The sequence below is a fragment of the Protopterus annectens genome, chromosome 8.part0 (genome assembly GCF_019279795.1).
Source record: "Protopterus annectens isolate FY-2018-M chromosome 8.part0, PAN1.0, whole genome shotgun sequence".
Lineage (NCBI taxonomy): Eukaryota > Metazoa > Chordata > Ceratodontiformes > Protopteridae > Protopterus > Protopterus annectens.
Window position 1 is genome coordinate 480270828 of NC_056741.1, and position 13666 is coordinate 480284493.

Consider the following 13666-nt stretch of genomic DNA (forward strand, 5'->3'; position numbering starts at 1 on the left):
GTTCCACAGTTGAAGCATCTCGTGGCATACCGGACTCGGAATGGATCTCAGTAGAGGCCTGCGAGTCAGAAATAGCGGGTATCAGGGGCTGCGAAAGCGGCCTCACTGAGTACCGGTGAACTGGCGACTGGCTTAGGAGAAGTATCCTTGGCAGCTTTGGACCTCGGCGGCCTATCTCTGTCTTTATCTTTGCATTTTTTCGGAATCCTGGTAGTCGGATGGCTAACCAACCAACGACATTTCTGGATAATTAAACCGAGAACAGAAATATTTAGAAGCGAAAATATACCGATGACGAATAGTGCGCTGTTTAACTAAAGCACAAAACCGACAACAAGGTACGTCGTGGTCAGGGCCTAGGCAAGGAATACAGTACGAATGAAAGTCTTTGTGAGGTATTTGCTTTCCACAAGTAATGCAATTATTAACTTTTACTGATATCGGTAAAGAGCAAGAAAAAGTTTCCCCAACGGGATATTTAGCTTTAGTTGAAGACTTTGGTTCTGAAACTCGAAAATAAAAATTTCAGGAGTCGTCCGAATGGCACTTGCGAACTGCTTCTGCTTCGAGCACTGCATGGCAAGAAAGACTGATGTAATGGTATCGGCTGCATGTTTTATACCCCTGATGACCTGACGTCATGGAAGAAGGGACAGCAACTGACGCAGGACCCATGACTTTGTTAATCAGGCCGACTGAGGGCTACTGCAAGCAAATAACCCAAATGTAATGACTGCAACAGTGAAACACGAAGAACAGCAAGCCTGGATTTTATCGCTCCAAGCAAATAAGTTTCCAAGACTAAATGAAGTTGTTTCCCTGAAGCCTGTGTTGAAGGCACACTCACTCTCACATTAAAATGTGTGTATACTTATTTTTTACATGAATGTTTTAAAGTTTTGTATTTTGGTGTTTTGCAAATATATATATATATATATATATATATATATATATATATATATGTGTGTGTGTGATGGAATTCTTGCAACAGGAAATGATGTCAGTGCTATTGCTGTATAGATGGCTTTTCTTTTTAATGTGACTGTCTTGTGATTGTATCATGAAAGCGCTTACCCATTTTTATTTTTACTTTTAAATTGAATAAAGTTAATTACCTACAGCCTTGGTGGCCTGGCACTTTGTTTATTTGGATACTGTTTTTTAAGTACCGCTCCTTTATGTGGGTGGTCTTTCGTTGTTATTTGAGTTTTGGGAAACAGAATGTCTATAAAGGGGTTTGCCTTAGTTTTTGTGAGGTTTATAGATATCCAGAAGCTTTTGGTCTGAGCTACAAAGTAGGGGAGCTGGAATATAGTGGGATGCTAATGAAGAGAGTGAGGGACAGGCCGAGTTAAGGTTAGTGCTCTTTGCTTGAGTCTCCATCTCTTGAGAGCACTCCTGTTGACAGTCTGTTTAATGTTGGTACATTTCTCTCAGTGTCATTTAGCTGTAAATGAGCCAGTTTGTACCAGACAATCTTCACGCATTTTTTATTGATTTGTTTACCTAGGCAGGTCCTAGTGTACATAAAGTTGCTGATGTTGTTGAATTCATAAATTAGTGTACAATTTTGGAAACTGAATTCAACCTAGTAACAATACTTTTTTTAAGTAACTAGTCTTTTTGCACTCCACTGATGTGGGAAGCATTTGCATGAACACACATGAACCCATGACACACACGCACACTGCTTTATGCATAGCTGTCGACCTCTTACCTCCAGAATCATTTGATTAAGAACCTAATATTTTTCACTTCTACTAGTTTGGTGATGATTATATAAGCAAAAATAAGAGGCTGAAATGAAGAAAAGACTGGCTAAGTATGAGACCACTCAAGAAGCGATGTTTTAAAAAAAATGGTAGAATTAGAGGACAGAACACGTAGGGAAAACCTGAGCTTTTCTGCTGTACCAAATAAACTAGCAGGAACAGACTATATTAATTTTATGAAGGCACAAATAAACAATTGGACTGGTATTCCATATCCGGAACTGTTAATCGAGAGGGCACACAATGTGTATGCTCCAGATTTGGTCATAAGAAAGTAGCCAAGACCTGTATTAGTAAAGATGTAAGTATACCGGCAGAAGGAGTCGATCCTGACAAAACTGTGGCAAAGGGCAAAGTTTAAAGAGTTGGAGACACTAGACCGTTTGTAGAAAATGATTATTCACTGTACACCAGGCAGAAGAGAAGCAAAATTATTCAAGGAATCTAGGCATGTCAAGAGGCAGATGTAAGATTCAAGCTGTTGTATCTAGCTGTCTTCAATAGTAGTTTTCCTAGAGAATCAAAGTCATTTTGTGAAGCAGAACAGGCTAAGGAGGAAATAACAAAAGTTTGTCTAACAAAAAGAGATCCATCAAGCAGAGGGACTCTACTTCTCATGCCTCTGATAATAAAGCACACTGAGAGACTTTGCCAGGGAAACTTTTCCACTGTTCCAAAGGAAAATGCTTGAGAGCCAGAGAAAAGCACAGGAGTTGACTAGAGAATGGAGATGGAAGTCTATATATAGCCTGCAGTGAAAATGTTTTCTTGGCCTCTTCCCATTCTGTTACCTTTCCCTCTATATTTGCTCCCAGTGCCTTAGGTCCTTTCTCCAGTAAATCCCAGTCCTTCCTTGCCTATTCTCTGTACCCCTAATTGCCGTCATCCATATCGGCAGAATCTCTTTTCTTCATTTCCACATTGACTTATATTCATAAAGTAGCAGAACGTATTAAAATAACTAATAATCTCTATGTATATTGTCATTCTCCTTAAGGATCAGCATCCAAACTTTCAGACTCTTTCTTGAGTTTCTTCCCTGTTTCATCATCCCCTTTCACTTTGAATTACATATTTTTCCTTGTGCTGTGCTTAGAATCCTAAACTGTGTAGCTGTAGAATACCCCTTCAAATCAGGCAATCCCAAACCACCTTGTTCTATTGGAAGGATCAGCTTACTCCACTTGATTCTTGCCCTCTTCCCCTCCTAGATAAAAATCCTTCAGCTGAGTTTAGAATATGTGATCTTTAATGATTTTGGAGACCAGATGAATTACAATAGGGTTGTCTCAATTTTTCTGAATTTTTAAGGGATATGGTTTTGTTTAGAGGTCTAATTTGAAATATTAATTTGGGAAATATATTCATTTTAATGATGGCAGCCTTGGTTAAGAGTAAAACTTCATCTTGGACCATCTGTGAATATCTAAATGAATATGAGACCAGAAGATTAAATTTATAAGGTTGTAAAGGGTAAGGTATCAGAAAGGGATAGCCTAAATAAGTGTAGGAGTGCTTTATTTGTAAACTTCTTAAACAAGATGCATTCCTTCCTTCTCTGTCTCTCCCTCTCTCTCAACCAATTTCAGCTCTGAGCTAGTATTTGTGCACAGTCAGCATCAACTCAGTGCACTCAGCTGTCTCTTTAGTGTGCTTTTATTTTTCTGTAGAAGTGTTCCTGCAACCAAATGGATGTATATGTAACAGCCTGCAGTTTGAACACCAGTGTGTGGGTTATGTTTGTATGCAAATTATAAATATTATGGCAGCCTAAAACAAAGAGCTTTGCCCAATATAATATATCCGTTTTCTTACACCACAGCAGTCCCATTGATACTTTCTTCTTTAACTGTGCTTAATTCATTGTTTTTATCAGTCCACTGTCTCCCTTCCTTAAGTTTATTTCTCTTTTTGTGTAACCTCTTTTGAGACCTCCTTCTATTCTCATGTTGCAGTATTCCAAACTCTTGGGTTATTCTCTGCTTGCTACCTGAACATCTGGCCAGTATACAAAAGCCTGTAGTCACTGTCAGGCATGTGGGATGTGTGACATTGGCCTAGGGAGTGCAGGCCACAAAAGTGACATCTGCATGTACCTTTCCTCAGAACTTCTCTGCCGCCAATCAAATGTCAGTGCTTCATGCTATGTTCGCTGTCGGATCTTCAAGTTTCTAAGGTAAGTACCCCATTGGGGCTGTTTCGGATACCTTTTTGTGACTGCTTATCTGTTTAGGTGACATGTCATCCAGGAAGGGAAAGTGCAGGTGAGGTCATCAGTTCCCCCATAAGGACGCCCACGAACTCTGCCTTTTCTGTCTAGGTCCTACCCACAACCATTTTACTTGCGTGATCTGTCTGGCCTTCATCCCTAAGACACTCCTCAGTCGTCTGCGCCGTTGAACATTTAGTTAGAGAATAAGCATCTTAAACGCTTAGTGTTAGGGATGGAAGGGTCATCCGGTCAGTCCATATAACCACCTAAAAAGAAGCTAAAAGTTTCCAGGCCTGAACTTGCTGCTGCTGCTCCTCCAGTAGACATCCCTCCCCTGTGGTTGACATTCACCTGGAGGAATTTTCCGAGTCTGCCATTATAAGTATAGTGGTGTACCCTTCATGAGGCTGCAGAAACTAGGGCAGAAGGCAAGTCCAGGGAGGGCTTGCAAACGTCGCCTGCCAATGATGAGGGAGAAACTCGGGCTCTTACGACTGCCCAGACAGGCCCTTTCACTGCATTCACTGCTTCCCAGTCAACACACTCTAGGCCTCTCACCAAGACTAGGCCTTCCCAAGGGCCTACACCTTCTAGGCCTTCATTTAAAAAGAAACACAAAACATCTCTCTCCTGCTGAAAGCCAACCTGATTGGCAGGCTTTTTCACAGAGCCTGTTTAATGCCTTTATGGCCCTAAGGCCTGCCATGCCTGTTCCCCACAGGCTGCTCCTCCTCCTATCAATCCCAGGCCTCAGGCTGAGGAAATTATCCAACTGAAGCTGAGGACTCCTCATACTCCTCTTCAGAGGATTCTCTCACCTGTGCTTCTCAGATGCCTTCTTCTCTTGGGTATGCTTCTCCAGAGGATGAATCTGCTGAGGCTGACTCCCCAAGAGAGGACCTCACCTTTGGGGAGACCATTTCTAAAATGATAAATCATTTTCAGTGGGACTCTTCTGAAATGTCACAGGTCCAAAAAGATGATATGAGCTTCTACAGATGGAAAGCCCTGCTGCTTCTGCAGTTCATCCAGTGTTACTAGCTTTCTTGGATGCTTTTAATGCTGCCTTTCTTGATCCTGATTCATAACCACCTGCCCTTAGAAGGCCTGACAGGTTTTACAAAGTCCCTGAAGGGGCAACATTTTTGATAAAATGCCTTGTTGCTGACCCTGCCACTGTCTCAGTTTCAGCAGAAAAGCCATCCAAGCTACTTCACTCCACCTCTGTCCTTCCTACAGACAGGGACAGTAAGGCCCTGGTGCGCCTTGGTAAAAAGATATGTACTTCTGCTACCATGGCCTTTAGGGCAGTGAATTACCCGAAGCATATGTTGGAAGTATGCCTAGGCTCTTTTGACCCAAGCCAGTAATCTCCAGTCTAATTTCCCTGTCATCTCAAGTTACTAGATATTCAATTAGATCCAGCTTTGATGCTGCAAAAGCTTCTGCCAGGTCAGCAGCCTCAGCTTCCGTCCTTATAAGATATTCACAGTTCACATGCTAACAGTGCTGCAGGAGGCCAGGAAACCTAACACTAGGAGATGTTTTTTGTCTAAATGGAAGAGATTCTGCATACAGTTTCTAGAAAGACAGCTAGACTCATTTCAAAATGAAGTCCCCTTAGTGCTGTCCTGTCTGTGTGAACTCTTGCAAACAGGGTTGGCATATTCCTCTGTTAAAGCACACCTTGCTGCTATTTCAGCCTGTCTGCATCTTCATCCCCCTCTAGCTTCCTGTCTCCCTCCAGTTATTCCTTAAGGGAGTACTACACCTCAGCTCCCCCCCAGGAGGCTGGTTTCACCTCCATGGCATCTAAATTATGTTTTAGAGAAACTCACTGTTGCCCCCTTTTTTGAACCAGGTTCTAAGGAATCTCTGAAACATTGTACCTGAAACACTGCACTCCTCGTGGCCCTCACATCAGCCAGAAGAGTGCCAGAGCTCCAAGCCCTCATGGCAACTCCTCCCTTCCTCATCTTTCATAAGGATAGAGTGACCCTGAGGACCAGCCCCTCCTTTATGCCCAGGGTGGTCATTGAGCTAGCCTTAAATCAGGGTATCCACCTCCCCACCTTTTTTCCTCACCCCCAAAATGACAGTGAGAAAGTCTTACATTCCCTTCATGTTCGACAACTGAGATTTTACCTTGACAAGACTAAGGACATTAGGAAATCAGAGCAACTATTTGTCTCCTTTCACCGCAGAGCTCTGGGAAAGGCGGTGACAAAACAGACCATTTCTGCTTGGATTTCAAAGGCTATTTCCTTCTGCTACACATTCTGTGGGAAACAACTCAAGTCAAAAATTAAGGCCCACTCCACTAGAGCCATGGCTTCATCAGGGGCCTTCTTCAAAGGACTGGACACTGCATCCATTCTGTAGGCAGCTACATGGACAGCTGCCCATACCTTCACCAAACACTAAGTTGGATCACATCTCCAGATCCTGAGTGGGGTTTGCTAGAGCAATCCTTCATGGCATTGTGGAGAACAGTTCAGTACCACCACCCCCTTCTTCTCTGTGAGCTTTGGCACTCACCCAAGAGTTTGGAATACTGCAACATGAGAAGGACATAGAATAGTTGTGTAAAATCTTACCATAACCATAGATGTCCTTCTCTTCCATGTTACAGTGTTCATTCCCTCCCTCCTTTCTTCTTGGATGGCACAGGACTTGTACGGCTATCCTGGGACTGTGGTCCGACTGGGGCATTCACTTCTGAGGAAAGGTACATGCAGATGTCACTTTTATGGCCCATGCTCCCTAAGCCAGCATCAGATGTCTCATGTACCTGGCAGTGACTACAAGCTTTTGTATACTGGCCAGACCTTTGAGTAGCAAGCAGAGGATAACCCAAGAGTTTGGAATACTGCAACATGGAAAAGGACATCTATGGTTATGGTAAGATTTTACACAACTAGTCTTTCTTGGCCAGTATTTATCCAGAGCTGAGCTACTGCATTCTGGCTTACTTTTTTCCTCATTGTTTTGCTGGTCTGTTTGGGATGAGGTAGGGTTTTGGATTTTGCATTTCAAAATCCATAGAAATCCCCTTACATTACACAGTTGTTGAAACAGTTGAGTGCAATTTTTTTACTGTTATCACCATTGGTCAGGTCAAGGTGATATTGGACTAAATCTCCTACTTAAACTGTCCTCCAGCAACAAAATTAAGAAATTCATCTACTAGCACAGAGGTCTTTTAAACTGCATTGTTCTGTTTACTTATCTCTCAGCAGATTTGTGGCTGCTTAAGTTAAGTTGTAAAAAAACAGACAAAACAGTGACTTTTCAGCCCACTTTTTTCAGCCTTGCTAATGTTTGGGCTCACTCTCCTGCTCTGACCCAAATTTCACACCACCCCACTTACTATATATTTATACGTCCATAGTGCCACCCGCATATTCCTGTAACCAGTGCCATCTGTTCCCTCCAGTATGAAAACAATCAGTACAATTACTCCCAATAGTAACACCCACTTTAGGTTGCCACCTAGGATTCTCTCTCAGATTGTCTTAATCCTGGCCTCCTATAACTGTCAAATTACATATGTACAACCACCCCACTACCCTCATAACATTTTATTATCATAATGTAGAACAATGATAAAAAACAATTTAAATAATATGCCCAAGTCAGATTATTTTACTGTTATTCCTCACTCTACTAGCCTTCATCACCAATTATCAAATCCACCTCCTTCCAATATATAGGACTTAACCAGTCCTCACAAAGAATATCAACATCTACCCAGCTTGTCTTTCTCCATATCACCCTTTCTCTACAAACAAACCACATCTGATTTATTTTTCTATAAATATCTTAAAATGAAGCATCCAAATTTATGATCAGATGTCAAACCAAGACCAAAATACAACTGGCCACACTCTTCCCTCTGTAAAATATCAATTTAAAGAAAAAAATCAAGAGATATTTACACCAACCCTAGTCCTGCTCTTGCTCTTCATAAAACCTTCACTTTCAACCCCAAAATGTACCAGTCATCTAATACACCTCAGCAAAAAAAAAAAGAATCCAAACTCACCTTACTAAATATGAACCTAAGAATTATGTGCAATAAAATCCATAACGCACATGCTTATCTTGCCACATACACTCCTGATGTAGTCATAGCTACTGAAACCTGGTTAAAAAAAGAATAAAGGATAGTGAGATCACCCCCAAGATACAATGTACTCGGGCATGACAAACAAAACAAGTGTGTAGGTGGTGTAGCAATCATCTATAAAAATTCCCTAACCAGTACCTTACTTCCACAGGCAATACCCAAATTTAATAATGCTGAACTACTAATAACATTCCTAAAAATAAGCAATAGGAAAATTATATTTAACAGCAAGTTATGTACCACCAGGGAATAACGTTGATACTGCTGAAATCATCCAATATTGGATATCCAACAAATTAACCATGAAACTATATTACTTGGAGACTTAAATATAGACTGTCAACTCATAAGTTCTGCTACCCCCACTGAATCCATAAACTTGCACAACTTCAGACAATTAATTAACCATGTCTACTAGAATCAATAAAACTTCAGGGAGACACTCAACATTAGATTGGATTCTTGCATACAAACCAGAGAAACTGACAGAAGTAGGCTGCCTGTCAGCGTAAGTGACCACATACCAACATATGCTATTAGAACTCGCCATAACCTAGATAAACAGATCTGTAATCAAACATGAAGTACAACAAATTTCAACAAAGATATTTTCAGTGAAACGCAAAAAAATGGAAAGTACTTAGAACAATGCTGCTAGATACTGCTGTAGGACACTTTAATAATGTATTCTTACAGACCTTAAATAATCTAGCACCAATATGGCTGACAAAGGAAACAAAAAAAAAATCATGCCAAAAATGGATAAAGCCTGGAAAAATTGGTATAAAAATAGAACTCCAAATGTGCTCCAGCAATTTACACATCTTAGAAACCTTTAAAAATCAAAAGCACAGAAGCTGTTTCTCTAAGAATCACTGTACTGTCATGTAGTTAAACTCTCTTTTGTCTTTTTAAATTTTCTACTGTTCATTTAATTAACTTATTAATATAATTAAACTATTTGATGATGGTATTTCCTGTGTATAAGGGAAAATTGGAAGGGGAATGTTATTCTGGTGAAGTCCTGGGTCTCGGGACGAAAGCTCTCAATGACTTGTTTTTATTATTTGATGCATTGAAGATTAAAATTAGTGTTTTAACTACATGATGGTATAGTGATTCTTGAACCACCAGCTTCTGTGCATCTTAGAAACCTTGCAAAACTCCATGTTAAACAGGATAAGCAAACATACTATAGCAACCTACAGGACAAACACATAAACCCAAAACCTTTTTTGTCATCACTAAATAAACTACTCCACCCTGACAAGACCACTAGTTCCTCTCCAAAAGTAGACGATACGGCAGACTCTATCCCCACACAGTTTAACTCCTATTTTATACAATCAGTATTATCTCTCTTAGACACATCTGCCCCCTCACTCTACTCCTTTCCAATCAAAACCACCCACAGCTCTTCAGTTTTAGTCCAGTACCTACCTTGAGTGTAAGGAAGTGCTCATTAAACTAAAAACTACTTATGTAGCTGTAGACCAGCTTCCATCAGACTACCTAAAAATAGCTGCAGAAGTCATAGCCTTCCCTGTGTCCATACCTAATTAATAGATTCATAGCAGAAAGATGTGTCCCATCACTGTGGAAAAAATCCTACATCATACCACTACACAAAGGCGGCACATCTGTATAGAGTTTGATAATTACAAACTGATATCCATTCTCTCCCCCTTCTCCAGAATTAGAGAAATGCACCCATATGCAGCTGATGTAGTACCCAACCTCAAATAACCTGCTCTCGGAATCACACCATGGCTTGGCTTTAGACCCCACTACAGCACGACTACTGCTCTACTATATTGTACCAATATAATAAACCGACATAGAAACAGTGGTCTGCTTGTGTCCACCACGTTCTTAGACTTGTCAAAGGTATTTGATATTGTCTTCCACCAGAAACTGCTCGTTCAACTCTCCTCAATATGACTTTCACAATACTCCTTGTTGTGTCTTATTAGTTACCTATTTGGAAGGCAACAAGCCGTCAAATGGCAACAAATCTGCTTATCGTTTCGACCAGTGCCTACAGGTGTCCCTCAGGGCTCTATTATTTAATATATTTATTAATGACCTCCACTCACCATGCTAGATTAGCTCAGTATGCAGATGACTCAACATTAATATGTGTGACCTCAACAATAAATAAGCACCAAGACATTACCCAAAAATCTTTCTCCTCTGTAGAAACCTGACTGAAAATTACAAACCTTCTATTCAACCCCACGAAAACTAAGTTAATGCTTTTCACCTCACAAAGTTGCCAAAATCAAAAGCAATCTTTTACCATAAAGTCAACAAATTATACTGTCATTGAAACTGTAATTCACAGTAAACTTCTAGGCATTGTAATAGATGACGGTCTCAAATATGACCACCATGTAATGCACACCATTAAATCTACTCACCAGAAACTAGGCTCCCTTTATAAGGTCAATGAATTCCTTACAGATACTGCAAGAGAGACGATAGCCAACGCTTTCTTACTTCTGACTCTTATGTACTTCTCCTATCCTAACAAACATAAACAATATTCGAAAGAAACTTGCCTCCTGCTACAACAAAATAGCTAAATTTGACAGCAGTCTCCCTCTTAGGAGCCACCATTGTCTTGGTTTAAAGCAATTAAACTGACTTGAATTGCACAACTGTCTAACATATTCACAACTAACTACAGAACACAAACTCATTCATCATCCAGAAAAATGCCCTGCACTGAAAACTTATTATTACCCTACTGATCAGCAAGGGACCTCCATTCTAGTAACAAATTCTTATTGCTTACAAATAAGTCAAATCATGTTGCAGGAGACTTGCTCTACTCCCAATGTATTGCTAAACTCTGGAATAGTATCTCCATGCAAATAAAACTTCTCCAACAAGCTCAATAGTTTTGAATCATTGCTTAAACAACATCTTAAACAATCCTGGGCCTGTACATGCTCATCACAAAGTTAAAACTTTGTGTTCACTGTACGATACTCTCCATATACTCTCCTTAAACATAATATTCTCAACCTCTTCCCGAAATGACAAAACTATTTTTATACATAACTGCTCTCTGTACAATCCACTAAGTTGCACATGTGCTTTCTGTGTAGTAACTTCTACCTCTGTAAAATCTTAGAATGTATAAGTGTAACTACTGTTTGTGTATAAATGTAAATAGAAATATAACTACTCTCTGTTTGACTAGAACTCAGTATAATGCAATGTAAGCAAATGGAGCTTTTCTCCCCGACCTGTGCTGTAAAATCTTAGAATGTATAAGTGTAACTACTGTTTGTGTATAAATGTAAATAGAAATATAACTACTCTCTGTTTGACTAGAACTCAGTATAATGCAATGTAAGCAAATGGAGCTTTTCTCCCCGACCTGTGCTGAAAAGTGGGTATTACCCAGTTGGACTTTCCCGGTAAACAAAGACAAATAAAATAAATAAATAAGAAGGATCTATGCAATTATAATTTTTGAAGAGTGGGAAGAGGAAAGATTAATCAAAATGTATTTCATAACCTGCATAAGAGGAGTAGGTTGTGATAGATGGAAGGATTTGGGGAAGATTTCAGTTTTTCATTTCTTGTGAAGGTAAGATGAAGGGACAACCTGTGTCAAAACAGACTAATTCCATGTTGTCTGCAACTTTTAATTTTTGTTATACCCACCATAGTGAAACTATTCCAGGCAGAGTCGAAGCCCAGACTACCAGGGCCTTGGCTTCATCTATGGCTTTTTTGAAAGGATTGGATTCTAGATGGGTGTATTGTAGAAGCAGCAACTTGGTCCTCTACACATATGTTCATAATATATTATTCCTTCTCTAGGTCTAGATGAAGCATTGCTTGGACCATTCTGCTGGTGCTCCTGGACCCTTCCTCTTTCACCTCCAAAATGTAGTAAGTTAGGGTAATCTAGCCATATTGCTAAGCCTGCTGCAACAGTGATGAATGTGTTGAACATAGTGCAGTTGTGTAAGTAAACTTACCATAACAATAAATGTTTGAACGATCATTGCTGCAATAGACGCTCCCTCCCTCCATCCCCTTTCAGGGATAGTGGAAGCAACAGTGTGTGTGTAGGAGAGGTAAAGATAGGGCTAAATGTGTCTCCTAATATATTGGCTGTTTCCTTAGGATTGGAAAGTGCAATATTATTATGAATGAAGTAAATGTGAACTAAATGCTTGGTTGAGCATTCTTTTTTAATTTTCTGTTTTTTAAAGAACATTTTATTGAATGTTGGTAACACTTGAACAAACAATATAAGAAATAAATCTATAAACAGTATTATAACTATATAATGTAGAAAGGACACTTGATAATTTGAACTGTATATGAGCCATATTTGTGATACCCTTAAGTCAAATGCACGAGACAAAACAAGTATGATAAACTTATTATTTGTTATACCCACAGCAATTACCTGTGAGACCACAGTTAGGTTTGTTAGTTAATAATACATTCATAGGCAGGTACTAGGCTATTGGCCCTAGGGCCTATATAAGCCTAGATAAAAAGGTACCCTGGCTTTTGCCACCCAAGAAAATTATTTTCCTGTTCCCCTGTCGAGCAGAGCCACAGAAGTGATCCCCGGGGTGAATTTCCTATTTCCCATCCAATCATCAAGATTTTTCTTGAAGAGTGCTAATGAGGAGCTCTGTTTGACATAGATAGGTAGACTGTTCCAGAGTATGGGAAGTCTCTGGGACAGGAATCTATCCTTCTAGCATGTTCTGACAAGGTTTAGGTCCCTAGAGCTTGTAGTTCGGTGGAATTGGAATTTCTTTTAAGTGGAGCATGTCCAGCAGCTCTGGGTTGGACATAGAGGCGATCTCTGCCTAACATAAAAAGCTGAGTAGGCGATATGCGACGGAGTAAAGCTGGAGTTTTTTGAGATGGTCTGCATAGGGTATCTGTTTGAGGCCAGTAATCCTCTTTGTGAGGTATTTCTGTGATCTCTCCAGTTGTTGTAGATATCTTGTAAGGTACATACCAAAAGGGGCGCTGTACTCTATAATGGGTCTAATGAGTGATGAGTAGAGGGGAACAATGACCTCTTTTTCTGGATGAGAAACCTTTTGTGATGAGGTGTGCCACGTAGAAGGATTTCCTGACCACTGTGGCGATGTGATTATCAAAGGAGAGACTACTGTCCACCTGTGTCCCAAGGTCTCTTATCACACTTTCGGTGTTGAGTAGACTACCACCTATGTGGTAGTTCATGGGTACAGACTTTTTACCAAAGGGGATGACAATGCACTTTTTGGCATTGAGCTTCAGGCCATGGCTTTGACACCAGGCATCTGTCTCTGTGAGGCCCTTTTGTAGGATGCCCACATCGTTAGGAGTTTTGATTATGGCTCCCAGTTTGCAGTTATCTGCAAACTTCATTAGCCAAAGACCTTCTGTCTTAGCCTGTACTTCAGAGAAGCAGATACCAAACAGGAGAGGACCCAGGACTGAACCCTGTGGTACTCCACTTGTCACTGGTCTGAAGTCGGATTTGGAGTCTGCTACTTTCACAATGTGGTTTCTGTCCAT

At 40.3% G+C, this 13666-nt stretch overlaps 1 protein-coding gene across 3 annotated transcripts in view; it reads left to right on the top strand.

Moving 5' to 3' along the window:
- GRIPAP1 (GRIP1 associated protein 1) overlaps positions 1–13666 on the top strand; it is a 2851684-nt gene that overhangs the window by 687374 nt on the left and 2150644 nt on the right. The gene's annotated exons all lie outside the window — the stretch shown is intronic.